This window comes from Micropterus salmoides, unplaced genomic scaffold (assembly GCF_014851395.1).
Source record: "Micropterus salmoides isolate LMB-PRFRI ecotype aquatic unplaced genomic scaffold, ASM1485139v1 Ms_hic_scaffold_2315, whole genome shotgun sequence".
In the NCBI taxonomy this organism is placed as follows: domain Eukaryota; kingdom Metazoa; phylum Chordata; class Actinopteri; order Centrarchiformes; family Centrarchidae; genus Micropterus; species Micropterus salmoides.
The window spans coordinates 1-23,349 of NW_024041502.1; the positions used below are offsets into that span (position 1 = coordinate 1).

Sequence of the window (23,349 nt, forward strand, 5' to 3'; positions counted from 1 at the left end):
GCGTCTAACGGCGAGATAGCACTGCTAACTGTGGTGTAACAGTGATCCAAAGTGTTCCCCTCTGGTTGGACACTTAATGAACTGTCTGTATTTGGGGAGTTCTTGGCAGAGGTTTCCTTTGTTAAAGTCACCAAGAACAATAACAAGGGAGTCCGGGTTTGTCTGCTCCACACACAGTATCGTCGGCCGCATGCGCTGTGCGTCCTGCACGTTGGCGTGCGGCAGAATGTAAGCACCAACCAGAATGAATGAAGCAAACTCACGGGGGAGTAAAGCGGTTTACAGTTTATGATTAAAAATTCCAGATTAGGAGAACAGTGCTGCTGAATGGCGTTTGCATTGTCCTGCTCACAAGCGAGAGCTTTCCGATTTAAACAAATTCTGCCCCTCTTATGCCAAGTTACAAGGACTTTACACATGACAGGATATCCAGTGACTGTTAGCACGGCGCTAAAAGCTACAAGATCTTGAGTTTGATTCCCAAGCTGGCCACTCTTAGTGCTTTGACAAGACCAGATCACCAAGTGTTGTAAGATGTGAGCAAGGGAAACGGGACCGCGTGGCCTAACGGACAAGGCGTCTGACTTCGGATCAGAAGATTGAGGTTCGAGTCCCTTCGTGGTTGAAGGCCCCTCCGTTTTATGGAGAAATACTTAAAGCCATCGCGACAGACCGTATAAGAAGTGAGTATTTTCAAGTTTAAACAATTTGTGCTTGCATAGACTTGGGGGCACTTTGCACACGACTGAACATCCAAAACTTGTCCGTTTCTTTTTTTTTTACTTCTGGAGGACAAATTGTTTAAAAAAGAACCACAAAAGCAGGCGGCTCAGGTCAAAGGTTTTGAGTGTACTGCTCACCTGGAAGGTGGTCACACATGACTTAACATCCAGTATGGAGCCATTGTCTGTTTTAGTCTGTCCCTGTTGTTTTATGCATTGAATTTTGTTAGCAAAAAGAAAGAAAGAAGCACCCCACAGCAGGCCGGTTAGCTCAGATGGTTAGAGCGTGGTGCTAATAACGCCAAGGTCATGGGTTCAACCCCCATACTGGCCAGTGGTGACCATTTAACAACTCGACGTCAGAATCAGAAGGAGCTTTGTTGCCAAGTACCTTCTTACACATACAAGGAATTTGCTTTGGTGTTGAGGTGCTACACGCAGACAGACATACAGCTGACATAAATAGATGTAGAAATATGTAATAAACAAATGCAAGTTATATATGAAGAATAGAGAAAAATAATACAACTGACAATATAAAAAATGGAACAACAACCACTTACAATTAACAACAAATATTTGTGGCGAGAGGTTTTGGTCCTGATGGACCGCAGCCTCTTGCCAGAGGGAGAGTCTGAAACAGTTTGTGACCGGGATGGGAGGCGTCAGCTGCTGCAGTCTTTCCTGCTCGCCTCAGAGTCCTGGAGGCGTGCAGGTCCTGAAGCGATGCAAGATTGCAGTCAATCACCTTCTCTGCAGAGCGAATGATACGCTGCAGCCTGCCCTTGCCCCGGGAGTGGGTCTATGATGGATTTAAGGTGGGACAACACAAGGCGCTCCAAAGACTTCATCACCACAGAGGTCAGGGCGACGGGTCTGTAGTCGTTTAGTCCCGTGGTCCTTGGTTTTTTGGGGACAGGGATGATGGTGGAGGCTTTGAAGCAGGCTGGCACATGGCATGACTCCAGTGAGGTGTTAAAAATGTCTGTAAACACCGGAGACAGCTGATCAGCACAGTGCTTCAGGGTGGGGAGACAGAGTCCGGCCCCGCTGCTTTGCGAGGTTTCTGCCTCCTGAACAGTCTGTTAACATCCCTCTCTTGGATGGTAAGAGAGGGGGAGGAGGTGGGGGATGAGATGGTGGACTGTGGCCGATCAGTGGTGTGACGGGGGATGGTGTCAGGTCTGTCCCATTGTCTTTCAAAGCGACAGTAAAACTGGTTCAACTCGTTGGCAAGGCGTGAGTCGTTCATGGAGTGGGGGGATTTAGGTTTGTAGCTGCTGATCCGTCTGAATCCTCTCCAGACAGAAGCAGAGTCATTCCTTGAGGACTGGTCTTGTAGTCTCTCTGCATACAGCTGTTTAGCATCTCGCACCGCCTTGCTAAACCTGTACTTTGACTCCTTAAACCTGGCCCGGTCTCCACTCCTAATCGCCTCTTCCTTTTCCAACCTCAGCTGTCTGAGCTTAGCTGTGAACCAGGGTCTGTCATTGTTATAACTCACCCTGCTGCGTGTTGGAATGCAGCTGTCCTCACAGAAGCTGATGTAGGATGTCACAGCCTCTGTAAACTCATCCAGATTGTTGGTAGCAGTCCTGAAAACATCCCAGTCAGTGCAGTCCAAGCATGCCTGAAGATCCTCTACAGCTTGACTGCTCCATTTCTTTGATGTCCTCACTACAGGTTTACAGAGTTTTAATTTCTGTCTGTAAGCAGGAATCAGGTGGACCATGACATGATCAGAGTGTCCCAGTGGAGCGCGTCTAACGGCGAGATAGGCACTGCTAACTGTGGTGTAACAGTGATCCAAAGTGTTCCCCTCTCTGGTTGGACACTTAATGAACTGTCTGTATTTGGGGAGTTCTTGGCAGAGGTTTCCTTTGTTAAAGTCACCAAGAACAATAACAAGGGAGTCCGGGTTTGTCTGCTCCACACACAGTATCCGGTCGGCCAGCATGCGCTGTGCGTCCTGCACGTTGGCGTGCGGCAGAATGTAAGCACCAACCAGAATGAATGAAGCAAACTCACGGGGGAGTAAAGCGGTTTACAGTTTATGATTAAAAATTCCAGATTAGGAGAACAGTGCTGCTGAATGGCGTTTGCATTGTCCTGCTCACAAGCGAGAGCTTTCCGATTTAAACAAATTCTGCCCCTCTTATGCCAAGTTACAAGGACTTTACACATGACAGGATATCCAGTGACTGTTAGCACGGCGCTAAAAGCTACAAGATCTTGAGTTTGATTCCCAAGCTGGCCACTCTTAGTGCTTTGACAAGACCAGATCACCAAGTGTTGTAAGATGTGAGCAAGGGAAACGGGACCGCGTGGCCTAACGGACAAGGCGTCTGACTTCGGATCAGAAGATTGAGGGTTCGAGTCCCTTCGTGGTTGAAGGCCCCTCCGTTATTTATGGAGAAATACTTAAAGCCATCGCGACAGACCGTATAAGAAGTGAGTATTTTCAAGTTTAAACAATTTGTGCTTGCATAGACTTGGGGGCACTTTGCACACGACTGAACATCCAAAACTTGTCCGTTTCTTTTTTTTTTTACTTCTGGAGGACAAATTGTTTAAAAAAAGAACCACAAAAGCAGGCGGCTCAGGTCAAAGGTTTTGAGTGTACTGCTCACCTGGAAGGTGGTCACACATGACTTAACATCCAGTATGGAGCCATTGTCTGTTTTAGTCTGTCCCTGTTGTTTTATGCATTGAATTTTGTTAGCAAAAAGAAAGAAAGAAGCACCCCACAGCAGGCCGGTTAGCTCAGATGGTTAGAGCGTGGTGCTAATAACGCCAAGGTCATGGGTTCAACCCCCATACTGGCCAGTGGTGACCATTTAACAACTCGACGTCAGAATCAGAAGGAGCTTTGTTGCCAAGTACCTTCTTACACATACAAGGAATTTGCTTTGGTGTTGAGGTGCTACACGCAGACAGACATACAGCTGACATAAATAGATGTAGAAATATGTAATAAACAAATGCAAGTTATATATGAAGAATAGAGAAAAATACAACTGACAATATAAAAAAATGGAACAACAACCACTTACAATTAACAACAAATATTTGTGGCGAGAGGTTTTGGTCCTGATGGACCGCAGCCTCTTGCCAGAGGGGAGAGTCTGAAACAGTTTGTGACCGGGATGGGAGGCGTCAGCTGCTGCAGTCTTTCCTGCTCGCCTCAGAGTCCTGGAGGCGTGCAGGTCCTGAAGCGATGCAAGATTGCAGTCAATCACCTTCTCTGCAGAGCGAATGATACGCTGCAGCCTGCCCTTGCCCCGGGAGTGGGTCTATGATGGATTTAAGGTGGGACAACACAAGGCGCTCCAAAGACTTCATCACCACAGAGGTCAGGGCGACGGGTCTGTAGTCGTTTAGTCCCGTGGTCCTTGGTTTTTTGGGGACAGGGATGATGGTGGAGGCTTTGAAGCAGGCTGGCACATGGCATGACTCCAGTGAGGTGTTAAAAATGTCTGTAAACACCGGAGACAGCTGATCAGCACAGTGCTTCAGGGTGGATGGGGAGACAGAGTCCGGCCCCGCTGCTTTGCGAGGTTTCTGCCTCCTGAACAGTCTGTTAACATCCCTCTCTTGGATGGTAAGAGAGGGGGAGGAGGTGGGGGATGAGATGGTGGACTGTGGCCGATCAGTGGTGTGACGGGGGATGGTGTCAGGTCTGTCCCATTGTCTTTCAAAGCGACAGTAAAACTGGTTCAACTCGTTGGCAAGGCGTGAGTCGTTCATGGAGTGGGGGGATTTAGGTTTGTAGCTGCTGATCCGTCTGAATCCTCTCCAGACAGAAGCAGAGTCATTCCTTGAGGACTGGTCTTGTAGTCTCTCTGCATACAGCTGTTTAGCATCTCGCACCGCCTTGCTAAACCTGTACTTTGACTCCTTAAACCTGGCCCGGTCTCCACTCCTAATCGCCTCTTCCTTTTCCAACCTCAGCTGTCTGAGCTTAGCTGTGAACCAGGGTCTGTCATTGTTATAACTCACCCTGCTGCGTGTTGGAATGCAGCTGTCCTCACAGAAGCTGATGTAGGATGTCACAGCCTCTGTAAACTCATCCAGATTGTTGGTAGCAGTCCTGAAAACATCCCAGTCAGTGCAGTCCAAGCATGCCTGAAGATCCTCTACAGCTTGACTGCTCCATTTCTTTGATGTCCTCACTACAGGTTTACAGAGTTTTAATTTCTGTCTGTAAGCAGGAATCAGGTGGACCATGACATGATCAGAGTGTCCCAGTGGAGCGCGTCTAACGGCGAGATAGGCACTGCTAACTGTGGTGTAACAGTGATCCAAAGTGTTCCCCTCTCTGGTTGGACACTTAATGAACTGTCTGTATTTGGGGAGTTCTTGGCAGAGGTTTCCTTTGTTAAAGTCACCAAGAACAATAACAAGGGAGTCCGGGTTTGTCTGCTCCACACACAGTATCCGGTCGGCCAGCATGCGCTGTGCGTCCTGCACGTTGGCGTGCGGCAGAATGTAAGCACCAACCAGAATGAATGAAGCAAACTCACGGGGGGAGTAAAGCGGTTTACAGTTTATGATAAAAATTCCAGATTAGGAGAACAGTGCTGCTGAATGGCGTTTGCATTGTCCTGCTCACAAGCGAGAGCTTTCCGATTTAAACAAATTCTCCGTTATTTATGAGAAATACTTAAAGCCATCGCGACAGACCGTATAGAAGTGAGTATTTTCAAGTTTAAACAATTTGTGCTTGCATAGACTTGGGGGCACTTTGCACACGACTGAACATCCAAAACTTGTCCGTTTCTTTTTTTTTTTACTTCTGGAGGACAAATTGTTTAAAAAAAGACCACAAAAGCAGGCGGCTCAGGTCAAAGGTTTTGAGTGTACTGCTCACCTGGAAGGTGGTCACACATGACTTAACATCCAGTATGGAGCCATTGTCTGTTTTAGTCTGTCCCTGTTGTTTTATGCATTGAATTTTGTTAGCAAAAAGAAAGAAAGAAGCACCCCACAGCAGGCCAGTTAGCTCAGATGGTTAGAGCGTGGTGCTAATAACGCCAAGGTCATGGGTTCAACCCCCATACTGGCCAGTGGTGACCATTTAACAACTCGACGTCAGAATCAGAAGGAGCTTTGTTGCCAAGTACCTTCTTACACATACAAGGAATTTGCTTTGGTGTTGAGGTGCTACACGCAGACAGACATACAGCTGACATAAATAGATGTAGAAATATGTATAAACAAATGCAAGTTATATGAAGAATAGAGAAAAATAATACAACTGACAATATAAAAAAATGGAACAACAACCACTTACAATTAACAACAAATATTTGTGGCGAGAGGTTTTGGTCCTGATGGACCGCAGCCTCTTGCCAGAGGGAGAGTCTGAAACAGTTTGTGACCGGGATGGGAGGCGTCAGCTGCTGCAGTCTTTCCTGCTCGCCTCAGAGTCCTGGAGGCGTGCAGGTCCTGAAGCGATGCAAGATTGCAGTCAATCACCTTCTCTGCAGAGCGAATGATACGCTGCAGTCTGCCCTTGCCCCGGGAGTGGGTCTATGATGGATTTAAGGTGGGACAACACAAGGCGCTCCAAAGACTTCATCACCACAGAGGTCAGGGCGACGGGTCTGCACGTTGGCGTGCGGCAGAATGTAAGCACCAACCAGAATGAATGAAGCAAACTCACGGGGGGAGTAAAGCGGTTTACAGTTTATGATAAAAATTCCAGATTAGGAGAACAGTGCTGCTGAATGGCGTTTGCATTGTCCTGCTCACAAGCGAGAGCTTTCCGAATTAAACAATTCTCCATTATTTATGGAGAAATACTTAAAGCCATCGCGACAGACCGTATAAGAAGTGAGTATTTTCAAGTTTAAACAATTTGTGCTTGCATAGACTTGGGGGCACTTTGCACACGACTGAACATCCAAAACTTGTCCGTTTCTTTTTTTTTTACTTCTGGAGGACAAATTGTTTAAAAAAAGAACCACAAAAGCAGGCGGCTCAGGTCAAAGGTTTTGAGTGTACTGCTCACCTGGAAGGTGGTCACACATGACTTAACATCCAGTATGGAGCCATTGTCTGTTTTAGTCTGTCCCTGTTGTTTTATGCATTGAATTTTGTTAGCAAAAAGAAAGAAAGAAGCACCCCACAGCAGGCCGGTTAGCTCAGATGGTTAGAGCGTGGTGCTAATAACGCCAAGGTCATGGGTTCAACCCCCATACTGGCCAGTGGTGACCATTTAACAACTCGACGTCAGAATCAGAAGGAGCTTTGTTGCCAAGTACCTTCTTACACATACAAGGAATTTGCTTTGGTGTTGAGGTGCTACACGCAGACAGACATACAGCTGACATAAATAGATGTAGAAATATGTAATAAACAAATGCAAGTTATATATGAAGAATAGAGAAAAATAATACAACTGACAATATAAAAAAATGGAACAACAACCACTTACAATTAACAACAAATATTTGTGGCGAGAGGTTTTGGTCCTGATGGACCGCAGCCTCTTGCCAGAGGGGAGAGTCTGAAACAGTTTGTGACCGGGATGGGAGGCGTCAGCTGCTGCAGTCTTTCCTGCTCGCCTCAGAGTCCTGGAGGCGTGCAGGTCCTGAAGCGATGCAAGATTGCAGTCAATCACCTTCTCTGCAGAGCGAATGATACGCTGCAGCCTGCCCTTGCCCCGGGAGTGGGTCTATGATGGATTTAAGGTGGGACAACACAAGGCGCTCCAAAGACTTCATCACCACAGAGGTCAGGGCGACGGGTCTGTAGTCGTTTAGTCCCGTGGTCCTTGGTTTTTTGGGGACAGGGATGATGGTGGAGGCTTTGAAGCAGGCTGGCACATGGCATGACTCCAGTGAGGTGTTAAAAATGTCTGTAAACACCGGAGACAGCTGATCAGCACAGTGCTTCAGGGTGGATGGGGAGACAGAGTCCGGCCCCGCTGCTTTGCGAGGTTTCTGCCTCCTGAACAGTCTGTTAACATCCCTCTCTTGGATGGTAAGAGAGGGGAGGAGGTGGGGGATGAGATGGTGGACTGTGGCCGATCAGTGGTGTGACGGGGGATGGTGTCAGGTCTGTCCCATTGTCTTTCAAAGCGACAGTAAAACTGGTTCAACTCGTTGGCAAGGCGTGAGTCGTTCATGGAGTGGGGGATTTAGGTTTGTAGCTGCTGATCCGTCTGAATCCTCTCCAGACAGAAGCAGAGTCATTCCTTGAGGACTGGTCTTGTAGTCTCTCTGCATACAGCTGTTTAGCATCTCGCACCGCCTTGCTAAACCTGTACTTTGACTCCTTAAACCTGGCCCGGTCTCCACTCCTAATCGCCTCTTCCTTTTCCAACCTCAGCTGTCTGAGCTTAGCTGTGAACCAGGGTCTGTCATTGTTATAACTCACCCTGCTGCGTGTTGGAATGCAGCTGTCCTCACAGAAGCTGATGTAGGATGTCACAGCCTCTGTAAACTCATCCAGATTGTTGGTAGCAGTCCTGAAAACATCCCAGTCAGTGCAGTCCAAGCATGCCTGAAGATCCTCTACAGCTTGACTGCTCCATTTCTTTGATGTCCTCACTACAGGTTTACAGAGTTTTAATTTCTGTCTGTAAGCAGGAATCAGGTGGACCATGACATGATCAGAGTGTCCCAGTGGAGCGCGTCTAACGGCGAGATAGGCACTGCTAACTGTGGTGTAACAGTGATCCAAAGTGTTCCCCTCTCTGGTTGGACACTTAATGAACTGTCTGTATTTGGGGAGTTCTTGGCAGAGGTTTCCTTTGTTAAAGTCACCAAGAACAATAACAAGGGAGTCCGGGTTTGTCTGCTCCACACACAGTATCCGGTCGGCCAGCATGCGCTGTGCGTCCTGCACGTTGGCGTGCGGCAGAATGTAAGCACCAACCAGAATGAATGAAGCAAACTCACGGGGGAGTAAAGCGGTTTACAGTTTATGATAAAAAATTCCAGATTAGGAGAACAGTGCTGCTGAATGGCGTTTGCATTGTCCTGCTCACAAGCGAGAGCTTTCCGAATTAAACAAATTCTCCATTATTTATGGAGAAATACTTAAAGCCATCGCGACAGACCGTATAAGAAGTGAGTATTTTCAAGTTTAAACAATTTGTGCTTGCATAGACTTGGGGGCACTTTGCACACGACTGAACATCCAAAACTTGTCCGTTTCTTTTTTTTTTACTTCTGGAGGACAAATTGTTTAAAAAAAGAACCACAAAAGCAGGCGGCTCAGGTCAAAGGTTTTGAGTGTACTGCTCACCTGGAAGGTGGTCACACATGACTTAACATCCAGTATGGAGCCATTGTCTGTTTTAGTCTGTCCCTGTTGTTTTATGCATTGAATTTTGTTAGCAAAAAGAAAGAAAGAAGCACCCCACAGCAGGCCGGTTAGCTCAGATGGTTAGAGCGTGGTGCTAATAACGCCAAGGTCATGGGTTCAACCCCCATACTGGCCAGTGGTGACCATTTAACAACTCGACGTCAGAATCAGAAGGAGCTTTGTTGCCAAGTACCTTCTTACACATACAAGGAATTTGCTTTGGTGTTGAGGTGCTACACGCAGACAGACATACAGCTGACATAAATAGATGTAGAAATATGTAATAAACAAATGCAAGTTATATATGAAGAATAGAGAAAAATAATACAACTGACAATATAAAAAATGGAACAACAACCACTTACAATTAACAACAAATATTTGTGGCGAGAGGTTTTGGTCCTGATGGACCGCAGCCTCTTGCCAGAGGGGAGTCTGAAACAGTTTGTGACCGGGATGGGAGGCGTCAGCTGCTGCAGTCTTTCCTGCTCGCCTCAGAGTCCTGGAGGCGTGCAGGTCCTGAAGCGATGCAAGATTGCAGTCAATCACCTTCTCTGCAGAGCGAATGATACGCTGCAGCCTGCCCTTGCCCCGGGAGTGGGTCTATGATGGATTTAAGGTGGGACAACACAAGGCGCTCCAAAGACTTCATCACCACAGAGGTCAGGGCGACGGGTCTGTAGTCGTTTAGTCCCGTGGTCCTTGGTTTTTTGGGGACAGGGATGATGGTGGAGGCTTTGAAGCAGGCTGGCACATGGCATGACTCCAGTGAGGTGTTAAAAATGTCTGTAAACACCGGAGACAGCTGATCAGCACAGTGCTTCAGGGTGGATGGGGAGACAGAGTCCGGCCCCGCTGCTTTGCGAGGTTTCTGCCTCCTGAACAGTCTGTTAACATCCCTCTCTTGGATGGTAAGAGAGGGGGAGGAGGTGGGGGATGAGATGGTGGACTGTGGCCGATCAGTGGTGTGACGGGGGATGGTGTCAGGTCTGTCCCATTGTCTTTCAAAGCGACAGTAAAACTGGTTCAACTCGTTGGCAAGGCGTGAGTCGTTCATGGAGTGGGGGATTTAGGTTTGTAGCTGCTGATCCGTCTGAATCCTCTCCAGACAGAAGCAGAGTCATTCCTTGAGGACTGGTCTTGTAGTCTCTCTGCATACAGCTGTTTAGCATCTCGCACCGCCTTGCTAAACCTGTACTTTGACTCCTTAAACCTGGCCCGGTCTCCACTCCTAATCGCCTCTTCCTTTTCCAACCTCAGCTGTCTGAGCTTAGCTGTGAACCAGGGTCTGTCATTGTTATAACTCACCCTGCTGCGTGTTGGAATGCAGCTGTCCTCACAGAAGCTGATGTAGGATGTCACAGCCTCTGTAAACTCATCCAGATTGTTGGTAGCAGTCCTGAAAACATCCCAGTCAGTGCAGTCCAAGCATGCCTGAAGATCCTCTACAGCTTGACTGCTCCATTTCTTTGATGTCCTCACTACAGGTTTACAGAGTTTTAATTTCTGTCTGTAAGCAGGAATCAGGTGGACCATGACATGATCAGAGTGTCCCAGTGGAGCGCGTCTAACGGCGAGATAGGCACTGCTAACTGTGGTGTAACAGTGATCCAAAGTGTTCCCCTCTCTGGTTGGACACTTAATGAACTGTCTGTATTTGGGGAGTTCTTGGCAGAGGTTTCCTTTGTTAAAGTCACCAAGAACAATAACAAGGGAGTCCGGGTTTGTCTGCTCCACACACAGTATCCGGTCGGCCAGCATGCGCTGTGCGTCCTGCACGTTGGCGTGCGGCAGAATGTAAGCACCAACCAGAATGAATGAAGCAAACTCACGGGGGGAGTAAAGCGGTTTACAGTTTATGATTAAAAATTCCAGATTAGGAGAACAGTGCTGCTGAATGGCGTTTGCATTGTCCTGCTCACAAGCGAGAGCTTTCCGATTTAAACAAATTCTGCCCCTCTTATGCCAAGTTACAAGGACTTTACACATGACAGGATATCCAGTGACTGTTAGCACGGCGCTAAAAGCTACAAGATCTTGAGTTTGATTCCCAAGCTGGCCACTCTTAGTGCTTTGACAAGACCAGATCACCAAGTGTTGTAAGATGTGAGCAAGGGAAACGGGACCGCGTGGCCTAACGGACAAGGCGTCTGACTTCGGATCAGAAGATTGAGGGTTCGAGTCCCTTCGTGGTTGAAGGCCCCTCCGTTATTTATGGAGAAATACTTAAAGCCATCGCGACAGACCGTATAAGAAGTGAGTATTTTCAAGTTTAAACAATTTGTGCTTGCATAGACTTGGGGGCACTTTGCACACGACTGAACATCCAAAACTTGTCCGTTTCTTTTTTTTTTACTTCTGGAGGACAAATTGTTTAAAAAAAGAACCACAAAAGCAGGCGGCTCAGGTCAAAGGTTTTGAGTGTACTGCTCACCTGGAAGGTGGTCACACATGACTTAACATCCAGTATGGAGCCATTGTCTGTTTTAGTCTGTCCCTGTTGTTTTATGCATTGAATTTTGTTAGCAAAAAGAAAGAAAGAAGCACCCCACAGCAGGCCGGTTAGCTCAGATGGTTAGAGCGTGGTGCTAATAACGCCAAGGTCATGGGTTCAACCCCCATACTGGCCAGTGGTGACCATTTAACAACTCGACGTCAGAATCAGAAGGAGCTTTGTTGCCAAGTACCTTCTTACACATACAAGGAATTTGCTTTGGTGTTGAGGTGCTACACGACAGACATACAGCTGACATAAATAGATGTAGAAATATGTAATAAACAAATGCAAGTTATATATGAAGAATAGAGAAAAATAATACAACTGACAATATAAAAAATGGAACAACAACCACTTACAATTAACAACAAATATTTGTGGCGAGAGGTTTTGGTCCTGATGGACCGCAGCCTCTTGCCAGAGGGGAGAGTCTGAAACAGTTTGTGACCGGGATGGGAGGCGTCAGCTGCTGCAGTCTTTCCTGCTCGCCTCAGAGTCCTGGAGGCGTGCAGGTCCTGAAGCGATGCAAGATTGCAGTCAATCACCTTCTCTGCAGAGCGAATGATACGCTGCAGCCTGCCCTTGCCCCGGGAGTGGGTCTATGATGGATTTAAGGTGGGACAACACAAGGCGCTCCAAAGACTTCATCACCACAGAGGTCAGGGCGACGGGTCTGTAGTCGTTTAGTCCCGTGGTCCTTGGTTTTTTGGGGACAGGGATGATGGTGGAGGCTTTGAAGCAGGCTGGCACATGGCATGACTCCAGTGAGGTGTTAAAAATGTCTGTAAACACCGGAGACAGCTGATCAGCACAGTGCTTCAGGGTGGATGGGGAGACAGAGTCCGGCCCCGCTGCTTTGCGAGGTTTCTGCCTCCTGAACAGTCTGTTAACATCCCTCTCTTGGATGGTAAGAGAGGGGGAGGAGGTGGGGGATGAGATGGTGGACTGTGGCCGATCAGTGGTGTGACGGGGGATGGTGTCAGGTCTGTCCCATTGTCTTTCAAAGCGACAGTAAAACTGGTTCAACTCGTTGGCAAGGCGTGAGTCGTTCATGGAGTGGGGGGATTTAGGTTTGTAGCTGCTGATCCGTCTGAATCCTCTCCAGACAGAAGCAGAGTCATTCCTTGAGGACTGGTCTTGTAGTCTCTCTGCATACAGCTGTTTAGCATCTCGCACCGCCTTGCTAAACCTGTACTTTGACTCCTTAAACCTGGCCCGGTCTCCACTCCTAATCGCCTCTTCCTTTTCCAACCTCAGCTGTCTGAGCTTAGCTGTGAACCAGGGTCTGTCATTGTTATAACTCACCCTGCTGCGTGTTGGAATGCAGCTGTCCTCACAGAAGCTGATGTAGGATGTCACAGCCTCTGTAAACTCATCCAGATTGTTGGTAGCAGTCCTGAAAACATCCCAGTCAGTGCAGTCCAAGCATGCCTGAAGATCCTCTACAGCTTGACTGCTCCATTTCTTTGATGTCCTCACTACAGGTTTACAGAGTTTTAATTTCTGTCTGTAAGCAGGAATCAGGTGGACCATGACATGATCAGAGTGTCCCAGTGGAGCGCGTCTAACGGCGAGATAGGCACTGCTAACTGTGGTGTAACAGTGATCCAAAGTGTTCCCCTCTCTGGTTGGACACTTAATGAACTGTCTGTATTTGGGGAGTTCTTGGCAGAGGTTTCCTTTGTTAAAGTCACCAAGAACAATAACAAGGGAGTCCGGGTTTGTCTGCTCCACACACAGTATCCGGTCGGCCAGCATGCGCTGTGCGTCCTGCACGTTGGCGTGCGGCAGAATGTAAGCACCAACCAGAATGAATGAAGCAAACTCACGGGGGAGTAAAGCGGTTTACAGTTTATGATTAAAAATTCCAGATTAGGAGAACAGTGCTGCTGAATGGCGTTTGCATTGTCCTGCTCACAAGCGAGAGCTTTCCGATTTAAACAAATTCTGCCCCTCTTATGCCAAGTTACAAGGACTTTACACATGACAGGATATCCAGTGACTGTTAGCACGGCGCTAAAAGCTACAAGATCTTGAGTTTGATTCCCAAGCTGGCCACTCTTAGTGCTTTGACAAGACCAGATCACCAAGTGTTGTAAGATGTGAGCAAGGGAAACGGGACCGCGTGGCCTAACGGACAAGGCGTCTGACTTCGGATCAGAAGATTGAGGGTTCGAGTCCCTTCGTGGTTGAAGGCCCCTCGTCTTTTTATGGAGAAATACTTAAAGCCATCGCGACAGACCGTATAAGAAGTGAGTATTTTCAAGTTTAAACAATTTGTGCTTGCATAGACTTGGGGGCACTTTGCACACGACTGAACATCCAAAACTTGTCCGTTTCTTTTTTTTTTTACTTTCTGGAGGACAATTGTTTAAAAAAAGAACCACAAAGCAGGCGGCTCAGGTCAAAGGTTTTGAGTGTACTGCTCACCTGGAAGGTGGTCACACCAAGTACCATTCTGTACACATACAAGGAATTTGCTTTGGTGTTGAGGTGCTACACCCGACAGACATACAGCTGACATAAATAGATGTAGAAATATGTAATAAACAAATGCAAGTTATATATGAAGAATAGAGAAAATAATACAACTGACAATATAAAAAAATGGAACAACAACCACTTACAATTAACAACAAATATTTGTGGCGAGAGGTTTTGGTCCTGATGGACCGCAGCCTCTTGCCAGAGGGGAGAGTCTGAAACAGTTTGTGACCGGGATGGGAGGCGTCAGCTGCTGCAGTCTTTCCTGCTCGCCTCAGAGTCCTGGAGGCGTGCAGGTCCTGAAGCGATGCAAGATTGCAGTCAATCACCTTCTCTGCAGAGCGAATGATACGCTGCAGCCTGCCCTTGCCCCGGGAGTGGGTCTATGATGGATTTAAGGTGGGACAACACAAGGCGCTCCAAAGACTTCATCACCACAGAGGTCAGGGCGACGGGTCTGTAGTCGTTTAGTCCCGTGGTCCTTGGTTTTTTGGGGACAGGGATGATGGTGGAGGCTTTGAAGCAGGCTGGCACATGGCATGACTCCAGTGAGGTGTTAAAAATGTCTGTAAACACCGGAGACAGCTGATCAGCACAGTGCTTCAGGGTGGATGGGGAGACAGAGTCCGGCCCCGCTGCTTTGCGAGGTTTCTGCCTCCTGAACAGTCTGTTAACATCCCTCTCTTGGATGGTAAGAGAGGGGGAGGAGGTGGGGGATGAGATGGTGGCTGTGGCCGATCAGTGGTGTGACGGGGGGGTGTCAGGTCTGTCCCATTGTCTTTCAAAGCGACAGTAAAACTGGTTCAACTCGTTGGCAAGGCGTGAGTCGTTCATGGAGTGGGGGGATTTAGGTTTGTAGCTGCTGATCCGTCTGAATCCTCTCCAGACAGAAGCAGAGTCATTCCTTGAGGACTGGTCTTGTAGTCTCTCTGCATACAGCTGTTTAGCATCTCGCACCGCCTTGCTAAACCTGTACTTTGACTCCTTAAACCTGGCCCGGTCTCCACTCCTAATCGCCTCTTCCTTTTCCAACCTCAGCTGTCTGAGCTTAGCTGTGAACCAGGGTCTGTCATTGTTATAACTCACCCTGCTGCGTGTTGGAATGCAGCTGTCCTCACAGAAGCTGATGTAGGATGTCACAGCCTCTGTAAACTCATCCAGATTGTTGGTAGCAGTCCTGAAAACATCCCAGTCAGTGCAGTCCAAGCATGCCTGAAGATCCTCTACAGCTTGACTGCTCCATTTCTTTGATGTCCTCACTACAGGTTTACAGAGTTTTAATTTCTGTCTGTAAGCAGGAATCAGGTGGACCATGACATGATCAGAGTGTCCCAGTGGAGCGCGTCTAACGGCGAGATAGGCACTGCTAACTGTGGTGTAACAGTGATCCAAAGTGTTCCCCTCTCTGGTTGGACACTTAATGAACTGTCTGTATTTGGGGAGTTCTTGGCAGAGGTTTCCTTTGTTAAAGTCACCAAGAACAATAACAAGGGAGTCCGGGTTTGTCTGCTCCACACACAGTATCCGGTCGGCCAGCATGCGCTGTGCGTCCTGCACGTTGGCGTGCGGCAGAATGTAAGCACCAACCAGAATGAATGAAGCAAACTCACGGGGGGAGTAAAGCGGTTTACAGTTTATGATTAAAAATTCCAGATTAGGAGAACAGTGCTGCTGAATGGCGTTTGCATTGTCCTGCTCACAAGCGAGAGCTTTCCGATTTAAACAAATTCTGCCCCTCTTATGCCAAGTTACAAGGACTTTACACATGACAGGATATCCAGTGACTGTTAGCACGGCGCTAAAAGCTACAAGATCTTGAGTTTGATTCCCAAGCTGGCCACTCTTAGTGCTTTGACAAGACCAGATCACCAAGTGTTGTAAGATGTGAGCAAGGGAAACGGGACCGCGTGGCCTAACGGACAAGGCGTCTGACTTCGGATCAGAAGATTGAGGGTTCGAGTCCCTTCGTGGTTGAAGGCCCCTCCGTTATTTATGGAGAAATACTTAAAGCCATCGCGACAGACCGTATAAGAAGTGAGTATTTTCAAGTTTAAACAATTTGTGCTTGCATAGACTTGGGGGCACTTTGCACACGACTGAACATCCAAAACTTGTCCGTTTCTTTTTTTTTTACTTCTGGAGGACAAATTGTTTAAAAAAAGAACCACAAAAGCAGGCGGCTCAGGTCAAAGGTTTTGAGTGTACTGCTCACCTGGAAGGTGGTCACACATGACTTAACATCCAGTATGGAGCCATTGTCTGTTTTAGTCTGTCCCTGTTGTTTTATGCATTGAATTTTGTTAGCAAAAAGAAAGAAAGAAGCACCCCACAGCAGGCCGGTTAGCTCAGATGGTTAGAGCGTGGTGCTAATAACGCCAAGGTCATGGGTTCAACCCCCATACTGGCCAGTGGTGACCATTTAACAACTCGACGTCAGAATCAGAAGGAGCTTTGTTGCCAAGTACCTTCTTACACATACAAGGAATTTGCTTTGGTGTTGAGGTGCTACACCAGACAGACATACAGCTGACATAAATAGATGTAGAAATATGTAATAAACAAATGCAAGTTATATATGAAGAATAGAGAAAAATAATACAACTGACAATATAAAAAAATGGAACAACAACCACTTACAATTAACAACAAATATTTGTGGCGAGAGGTTTTGGTCCTGATGGACCGCAGCCTCTTGCCAGAGGGGAGAGTCTGAAACAGTTTGTGACCGGGATGGGAGGCGTCAGCTGCTGCAGTCTTTCCTGCTCGCCTCAGAGTCCTGGAGGCGTGCAGGTCCTGAAGCGATGCAAGATTGCAGTCAATCACCTTCTCTGCAGAGCGAATGATACGCTGCAGCCTGCCCTTGCCCCGGGAGTGGGTCTATGATGGATTTAAGGTGGGACAACACAAGGCGCTCCAAAGACTTCATCACCACAGAGGTCAGGGCGACGGGTCTGTAGTCGTTTAGTCCCGTGGTCCTTGGTTTTTTGGGGACAGGGATGATGGTGGAGGCTTTGAAGCAGGCTGGCACATGGCATGACTCCAGTGAGGTGTTAAAAATGTCTGTAAACACCGGAGACAGCTGATCAGCACAGTGCTTCAGGGTGGATGGGGAGACAGAGTCCGGCCCCGCTGCTTTGCGAGGTTTCTGCCTCCTGAACAGTCTGTTAACATCCCTCTCTTGGATGGTAAGAGAGGGGAGGAGGTGGGGGATGAGATGGTGGACTGTGGCCGATCAGTGGTGTGACGGGGGATGGTGTCAGGTCTGTCCCATTGTCTTTCAAAGCGACAGTAAAACTGGTTCAACTCGTTGGCAAGGCGTGAGTCGTTCATGGAGTGGGGGATTTAGGTTTGTAGCTGCTGATCCGTCTGAATCCTCTCCAGACAGAAGCAGAGTCATTCCTTGAGGACTGGTCTTGTAGTCTCTCTGCATACAGCTGTTTAGCATCTCGCACCGCCTTGCTAAACCTGTACTTTGACTCCTTAAACCTGGCCCGGTCTCCACTCCTAATCGCCTCTTCCTTTTCCAACCTCAGCTGTCTGAGCTTAGCTGTGAACCAGGGTCTGTCATTGTTATAACTCACCCTGCTGCGTGTTGGAATGCAGCTGTCCTCACAGAAGCTGATGTAGGATGTCACAGCCTCTGTAAACTCATCCAGATTGTTGGTAGCAGTCCTGAAAACATCCCAGTCAGTGCAGTCCAAGCATGCCTGAAGATCCTCTACAGCTTGACTGCTCCATTTCTTTGATGTCCTCACTACAGGTTTACAGAGTTTTAATTTCTGTCTGTAAGCAGGAATCAGGTGGACCATGACATGATCAGAGTGTCCCAGTGGAGCGCGTCTAACGGCGAGATAGGCACTGCTAACTGTGGTGTAACAGTGATCCAAAGTGTTCCCCTCTCTGGTTGGACACTTAATGAACTGTCTGTATTTGGGGAGTTCTTGGCAGAGGTTTCCTTTGTTAAAGTCACCAAGAACAATAACAAGGGAGTCCGGGTTTGTCTGCTCCACACACAGTATCCGGTCGGCCAGCATGCGCTGTGCGTCCTGCACGTTGGCGTGCGGCAGAATGTAAGCACCAACCAGAATGAATGAAGCAAACTCACGGGGGGAGTAAAGCGGTTTACAGTTTATGATTAAAAATTCCAGATTAGGAGAACAGTGCTGCTGAATGGCGTTTGCATTGTCCTGCTCACAAGCGAGAGCTTTCCGATTTAAACAAATTCTGCCCCTCTTATGCCAAGTTACAAGGACTTTACACATGACAGGATATCCAGTGACTGTTAGCACGGCGCTAAAAGCTACAAGATCTTGAGTTTGATTCCCAAGCTGGCCACTCTTAGTGCTTTGACAAGACCAGATCACCAAGTGTTGTAAGATGTGAGCAAGGGAAACGGGACCGCGTGGCCTAACGGACAAGGCGTCTGACTTCGGATCAGAAGATTGAGGGTTCGAGTCCCTTCGTGGTTGAAGGCCCCTCCGTATTTATGGAGAAATACTTAAAGCCATCGCGACAGACCGTATAAGAAGTGAGTATTTTCAAGTTTAAACAATTTGTGCTTGCATAGACTTGGGGGCACTTTGCACACGACTGAACATCCAAAACTTGTCCGTTTCTTTTTTTTTTACTTCTGGAGGACAAATTGTTTAAAAAAAGAACCACAAAAGCAGGCGGCTCAGGTCAAAGGTTTTGAGTGTACTGCTCACCTGGAAGGTGGTCACACCAAGTACCTTCTTACACATACAAGGAATTTGCTTTGGTGTTGAGGTGCTACACCCAGACAGACATACAGCTGACATAAATAGATGTAGAAATATGTAATAAACAAATGCAAGTTATATATGAAGAATAGAGAAAAATAATACAACTGACAATATAAAAAAATGGAACACAACCACTTACAATTAACAACAAATATTTGTGGCGAGAGGTTTTGGTCCTGATGGACCGCAGCCTCTTGCCAGAGGGGAGAGTCTGAAACAGTTTGTGACCGGGATGGGAGCGTCAGCTGCTGCAGTCTTTCCTGCTCGCCTCAGAGTCCTGGAGGCGTGCAGGTCCTGAAGCGATGCAAGATTGCAGTCAATCACCTTCTCTGCAGAGCGAATGATACGCTGCAGCCTGCCCTTGCCCCGGGAGTGGGTCTATGATGGATTTAAGGTGGGACAACACAAGGCGCTCCAAAGACTTCATCACCACAGAGGTCAGGGCGACGGGTCTGTAGTCGTTTAGTCCCGTGGTCCTTGGTTTTTTGGGGACAGGGATGATGGTGGAGGCTTTGAAGCAGGCTGGCACATGGCATGACTCCAGTGAGGTGTTAAAAATGTCTGTAAACACCGGAGACAGCTGATCAGCACAGTGCTTCAGGGTGGATGGGGAGACAGAGTCCGGCCCGCTGCTTTGCGAGGTTTCTGCCTCCTGAACAGTCTGTTACATCCCTCTCTTGGATGTAAGAGGAGGGGGAGGAGGTGGGGGAGATGGTGGCTGTGGCCGATCAGTGGGTGACGGGGGAGGTGTCAGGTCTGTCCCATTGTCTTCAAAGCGACAGTAAACTGGTTCAACTCGTTGGCAAGGCGTGAGTCGTTCATGGAGTGGGGGGATTTAGGTTTGTAGCTGCTGATCCGTCTGAATCCTCTCCAGACAGAAGCAGAGTCATTCCTTGAGGACTGGTCTTGTAGTCTCTCGGCATACAGCTGTTTAGCATCTCGCACCGCCTTGCTAAACCTGTACTTTGACTCCTTAAACCTGGCCCGGTCTCCACTCCTAATCACCTCTTCCTTTTCCAACCTCAGCTGTCTGAGCTTAGCTGTGAACCAGGTCTGTCATTGTTATAACTCACCCTGCTGCGTGTTGGAATGCAGCTGTCCTCACAGAAGCTGATGTAGGATGTCACAGCCTCTGTAAACTCATCCAGATTGTTGGTAGCAGTCCTGAAAACATCCCAGTCAGTGCAGTCCAAGCATGCCTGAAGATCCTCTACAGCTTGACTGCTCCATTTCTTTGATGTCCTCACTACAGGTTTACAGAGTTTTAATTTCTGTCTGTAAGCAGGAATCAGGTGGACCATGACGATAGAGTGTCCCAGTGGAGCGCGTCTAACGGCGAGATAGGCACTGCTAACTGTGGTGTAACAGTGATCCAAAGTGTTCCCCTCTCTGGTTGGACACTTAATGAACTGTCTGTATTTGGGAGTTCTTGGCAGAGGTTTCCTTGTTAAAGTCACCAAGAACAATAACAAGGGTCCGGGTTTGTCTGCTCCACACACAGTATCTGGTCGGCCAGCATGCGCTGTGCGTCCTGCACGTTGGCGTGCGGCAGAATGTAAGCACCAACCAGAATGAATGAAGCAAACTCACGGGGGGAGTAAAGCGGTTTACAGTTTATGATTAAAAATTCCAGATTAGGAGAACAGTGCTGCTGAATGGCGTTTGCATTGTCCTGCTCACAAGCGAGAGCTTTCCGATTTAAACAAATCTGCCCCTCTTATGCCAAGTTACAAGGACTTTACACATGACGGATATCCAGTGACTGTTAGCACGGCGCTAAAAGCTACAAGATCTTGAGTTTGATTCCCAAGCTGGCCACTCTAGTGCTTTGACAAGACCAGATCACCAAGTGTTGTAAGATGTGAGCAAGGGAACGGGACCGCGTGGCCTAACGGACAAGGCGTCTGACTTAGGATCAAAGATTGAGGGTTCGAGTCCCTTCGTGGTTGAAGGCCCTCTGTTATTTATGGAGAAATACTTAAAGCCATCGCGACAGACCGTATAAGAAGTGAGTATTTTCAGTTTAAACATTTGTGCTTGCATAGACTTGGGGGCACTTTGCACACGACTGAACATCCAAAACTTGTCCGTTTCTTTTTTTTTTTACTTCTGGAGGACAAATTGTTTAAAAAAGAACCACAAAAGCAGGCGGCTCAGGTCAAAGGTTTTGAGTGTACTGCTCACCTGGAAGGTGGTCACACCAAGTACCTTCTTACACATACAAGGAATTTGCTTTGGTGTTGAGGTGCTACACCCAGACAGACATACAGCTGACATAAATAGATGTAGAAATATGTAATAAACAAATGCAAGTTATTATGAAGAATAGAGAAAAATATACAACTGACAATATAAAAAAATGGAACAACAACCACTTACAATTAACAACAAATATTTGTGGCGAGAGGTTTTGGTCCTGATGGACCGCAGCCTCTTGCCAGAGGGGAGAGTCTGAAACAGTTTGTGACCGGGATGGAGGCGTCAGCTGCTGCAGTCTTTCCTGCTCGCCTCAGAGTCCTGGAGGCGTGCAGGTCCTGAAGCGATGCAAGATTGCAGTCAATCACCTTCTCTGCAGAGCGAATGATACGCTGCAGCCTGCCCTTGCCCGGGAGTGGGTCTATGATGGATTTAAGGTGGGACAACACAAGGCGCTCCAAAGACTTCATCACCACAGAGGTCAGGGCGACGGGTCTGTAGTCGTTTAGTCCCGTGGTCCTTGGTTTTTTGGGGACAGGGATGATGGTGGAGGCTTTGAAGCAGGCTGGCACATGGCATGACTCCAGTGAGGTGTTAAAAATGTCTGTAAACACCGGAGACAGCTGATCAGCACAGTGCTTCAGGGTGGATGGGGAGACAGAGTCCGGCCCCGCTGCTTTGCGAGGTTTCTGCCTCCTGAACAGTCTGTTAACATCCCTCTCTTGGATGGTAAGAGAGGGGGAGGAGGTGGGGGATGAGATGGTGGACTGTGGCCGATCAGTGGTGTGACGGGGGATGGTGTCAGGTCTGTCCCATTGTCTTTCAAAGCGACAGTAAAACTGGTTCAACTCGTTGGCAAGCGTGAGTCGTTCATGGAGTGGGGGGATTTAGGTTTGTAGCTGCTGATCCGTCTGAATCCTCTCCAGACAGAAGCAGAGTCATTCCTTGAGGACTGGTCTTGTAGTCTCTCTGCATACAGCTGTTTAGCATCTCGCACCGCCTTGCTAAACCTGTACTTTGACTCCTTAAACCTGGCCCGGTCTCCACTCCTAATCGCCTCTTCCTTTTCCAACCTCAGCTGTCTGAGCTTAGCTGTGAACCAGGGTCTGTCATTGTTATAACTCACCCTGCTGCGTGTTGGAATGCAGCTGTCCTCACAGAAGCTGATGTAGGATGTCACAGCCTCTGTAAACTCATCCAGATTGTTGGTAGCAGTCCTGAAAACATCCCAGTCAGTGCAGTCCAAGCATGCCTGAAGATCCTCTACAGCTTGACTGCTCCATTTCTTTGATGTCCTCACTACAGGTTTACAGAGTTTTAATTTCTGTCTGTAAGCAGGAATCAGGTGGACCATGACATGATCAGAGTGTCCCAGTGGAGCGCGTCTAACGGCGAGATAGGCACTGCTAACTGTGGTGTAACAGTGATCCAAAGTGTTCCCCTCTCTGGTTGGACACTTAATGAACTGTCTGTATTTGGGAGTTCTTGGCAGAGGTTTCCTTTGTTAAAGTCACCAAGAACAATAACAAGGGAGTCCGGGTTTTCTGCTCCACACACAGTATCCGTCGGCCAGCATGCGCTGTGCGTCCTGCACGTTGGCGTGCGGCAGAATGTAGCACCAACCAGAATGAATGAAGCAAACTCACGGGGGGAGTAAAGCGGTTTACAGTTTTATTAAAATTCCAGATTAGGAGAACAGTGCTGCTGAATGGCGTTTGCATTGTCCTGCTCACAAGCGAGAGCTTTCCGATTTAAACAAATTCTGCCCCTCTTATGCCAAGTTACAAGGACTTTACACATGACAGGATATCCAGTGACTGTTAGCACGCGCTAAAAGCTACAATCTTGAGTTTGATTCCCAAGCTGGCCACTCTTAGTGCTTTGACAAGACCAGATCACCAAGTGTTGTAAGATGTGAGCAAGGGAAACGGGACCGCGTGGCCTAACGGACAAGGCGTCTGACTTCGGATCAGAAGATTGAGGGTTCGAGTCCCTTCGTGGTTGAAGGCCCCTCCGTATTTATGGAGAAATACTTAAAGCCATCGCGACAGACCGTATAAGAAGTGAGTATTTTCAAGTTTAAACAATTTGTGCTTGCATAGACTTGGGGGCACTTTGCACACGACTGAACATCCAAACTTGTCCGTTTCTTTTTTTTTTACTTCTGGAGGACAAATTGTTTAAAAAAAGAACCACAAAGCAGGCGGCTCAGGTCAAAGGTTTTGAGTGTACTGCTCACCTGGAAGGTGGTCACACATGACTTAACATCCAGTATGGAGCCATTGTCTGTTTTAGTCTGTCCCTGTTGTTTTATGCATTGAATTTTGTTAGCAAAAGGAAAGAAAGAAGCACCCCACAGCAGGCCGGTTAG

General features: G+C 47.9%; 13 non-coding genes across 13 annotated transcripts; all 13 read left to right on the forward strand.

The window, feature by feature from the left end:
* The first annotated feature begins 982 nt into the window (after nucleotides 1-982).
* Nucleotides 983-1,056, forward strand: trnai-aau. The gene has a single exon. It is a non-coding gene; the product is annotated as a tRNA-Ile (tRNA).
* Nucleotides 1,057-3,040: 1,984 nt separating this feature from the next.
* On the forward strand, nucleotides 3,041-3,113 carry trnar-ucg. Its single transcript has one exon. It is a non-coding gene; the product is annotated as a tRNA-Arg (tRNA).
* A 361-nt stretch (nucleotides 3,114-3,474) lies between these two features.
* On the forward strand, nucleotides 3,475-3,548 carry trnai-aau. The gene has a single exon. It is a non-coding gene; the product is annotated as a tRNA-Ile (tRNA).
* A 2,166-nt stretch (nucleotides 3,549-5,714) lies between these two features.
* Nucleotides 5,715-5,788, forward strand: trnai-aau. Its single transcript has one exon. It is a non-coding gene; the product is annotated as a tRNA-Ile (tRNA).
* A 1,069-nt stretch (nucleotides 5,789-6,857) lies between these two features.
* Nucleotides 6,858-6,931, forward strand: trnai-aau. The gene has a single exon. It is a non-coding gene; the product is annotated as a tRNA-Ile (tRNA).
* Nucleotides 6,932-9,100: 2,169 nt separating this feature from the next.
* On the forward strand, nucleotides 9,101-9,174 carry trnai-aau. The gene has a single exon. It is a non-coding gene; the product is annotated as a tRNA-Ile (tRNA).
* A 1,987-nt stretch (nucleotides 9,175-11,161) lies between these two features.
* On the forward strand, nucleotides 11,162-11,234 carry trnar-ucg. Its single transcript has one exon. It is a non-coding gene; the product is annotated as a tRNA-Arg (tRNA).
* Nucleotides 11,235-11,594: 360 nt separating this feature from the next.
* trnai-aau lies at nucleotides 11,595-11,668 on the forward strand. Its single transcript has one exon. It is a non-coding gene; the product is annotated as a tRNA-Ile (tRNA).
* A 1,986-nt stretch (nucleotides 11,669-13,654) lies between these two features.
* Nucleotides 13,655-13,727, forward strand: trnar-ucg. Its single transcript has one exon. It is a non-coding gene; the product is annotated as a tRNA-Arg (tRNA).
* Nucleotides 13,728-15,920: 2,193 nt separating this feature from the next.
* On the forward strand, nucleotides 15,921-15,993 carry trnar-ucg. The gene has a single exon. It is a non-coding gene; the product is annotated as a tRNA-Arg (tRNA).
* Nucleotides 15,994-16,353: 360 nt separating this feature from the next.
* Nucleotides 16,354-16,427, forward strand: trnai-aau. The gene has a single exon. It is a non-coding gene; the product is annotated as a tRNA-Ile (tRNA).
* A 1,988-nt stretch (nucleotides 16,428-18,415) lies between these two features.
* On the forward strand, nucleotides 18,416-18,488 carry trnar-ucg. The gene has a single exon. It is a non-coding gene; the product is annotated as a tRNA-Arg (tRNA).
* Nucleotides 18,489-22,909: 4,421 nt separating this feature from the next.
* trnar-ucg lies at nucleotides 22,910-22,982 on the forward strand. Its single transcript has one exon. It is a non-coding gene; the product is annotated as a tRNA-Arg (tRNA).
* Nucleotides 22,983-23,349: the final 367 nt, after the last annotated feature.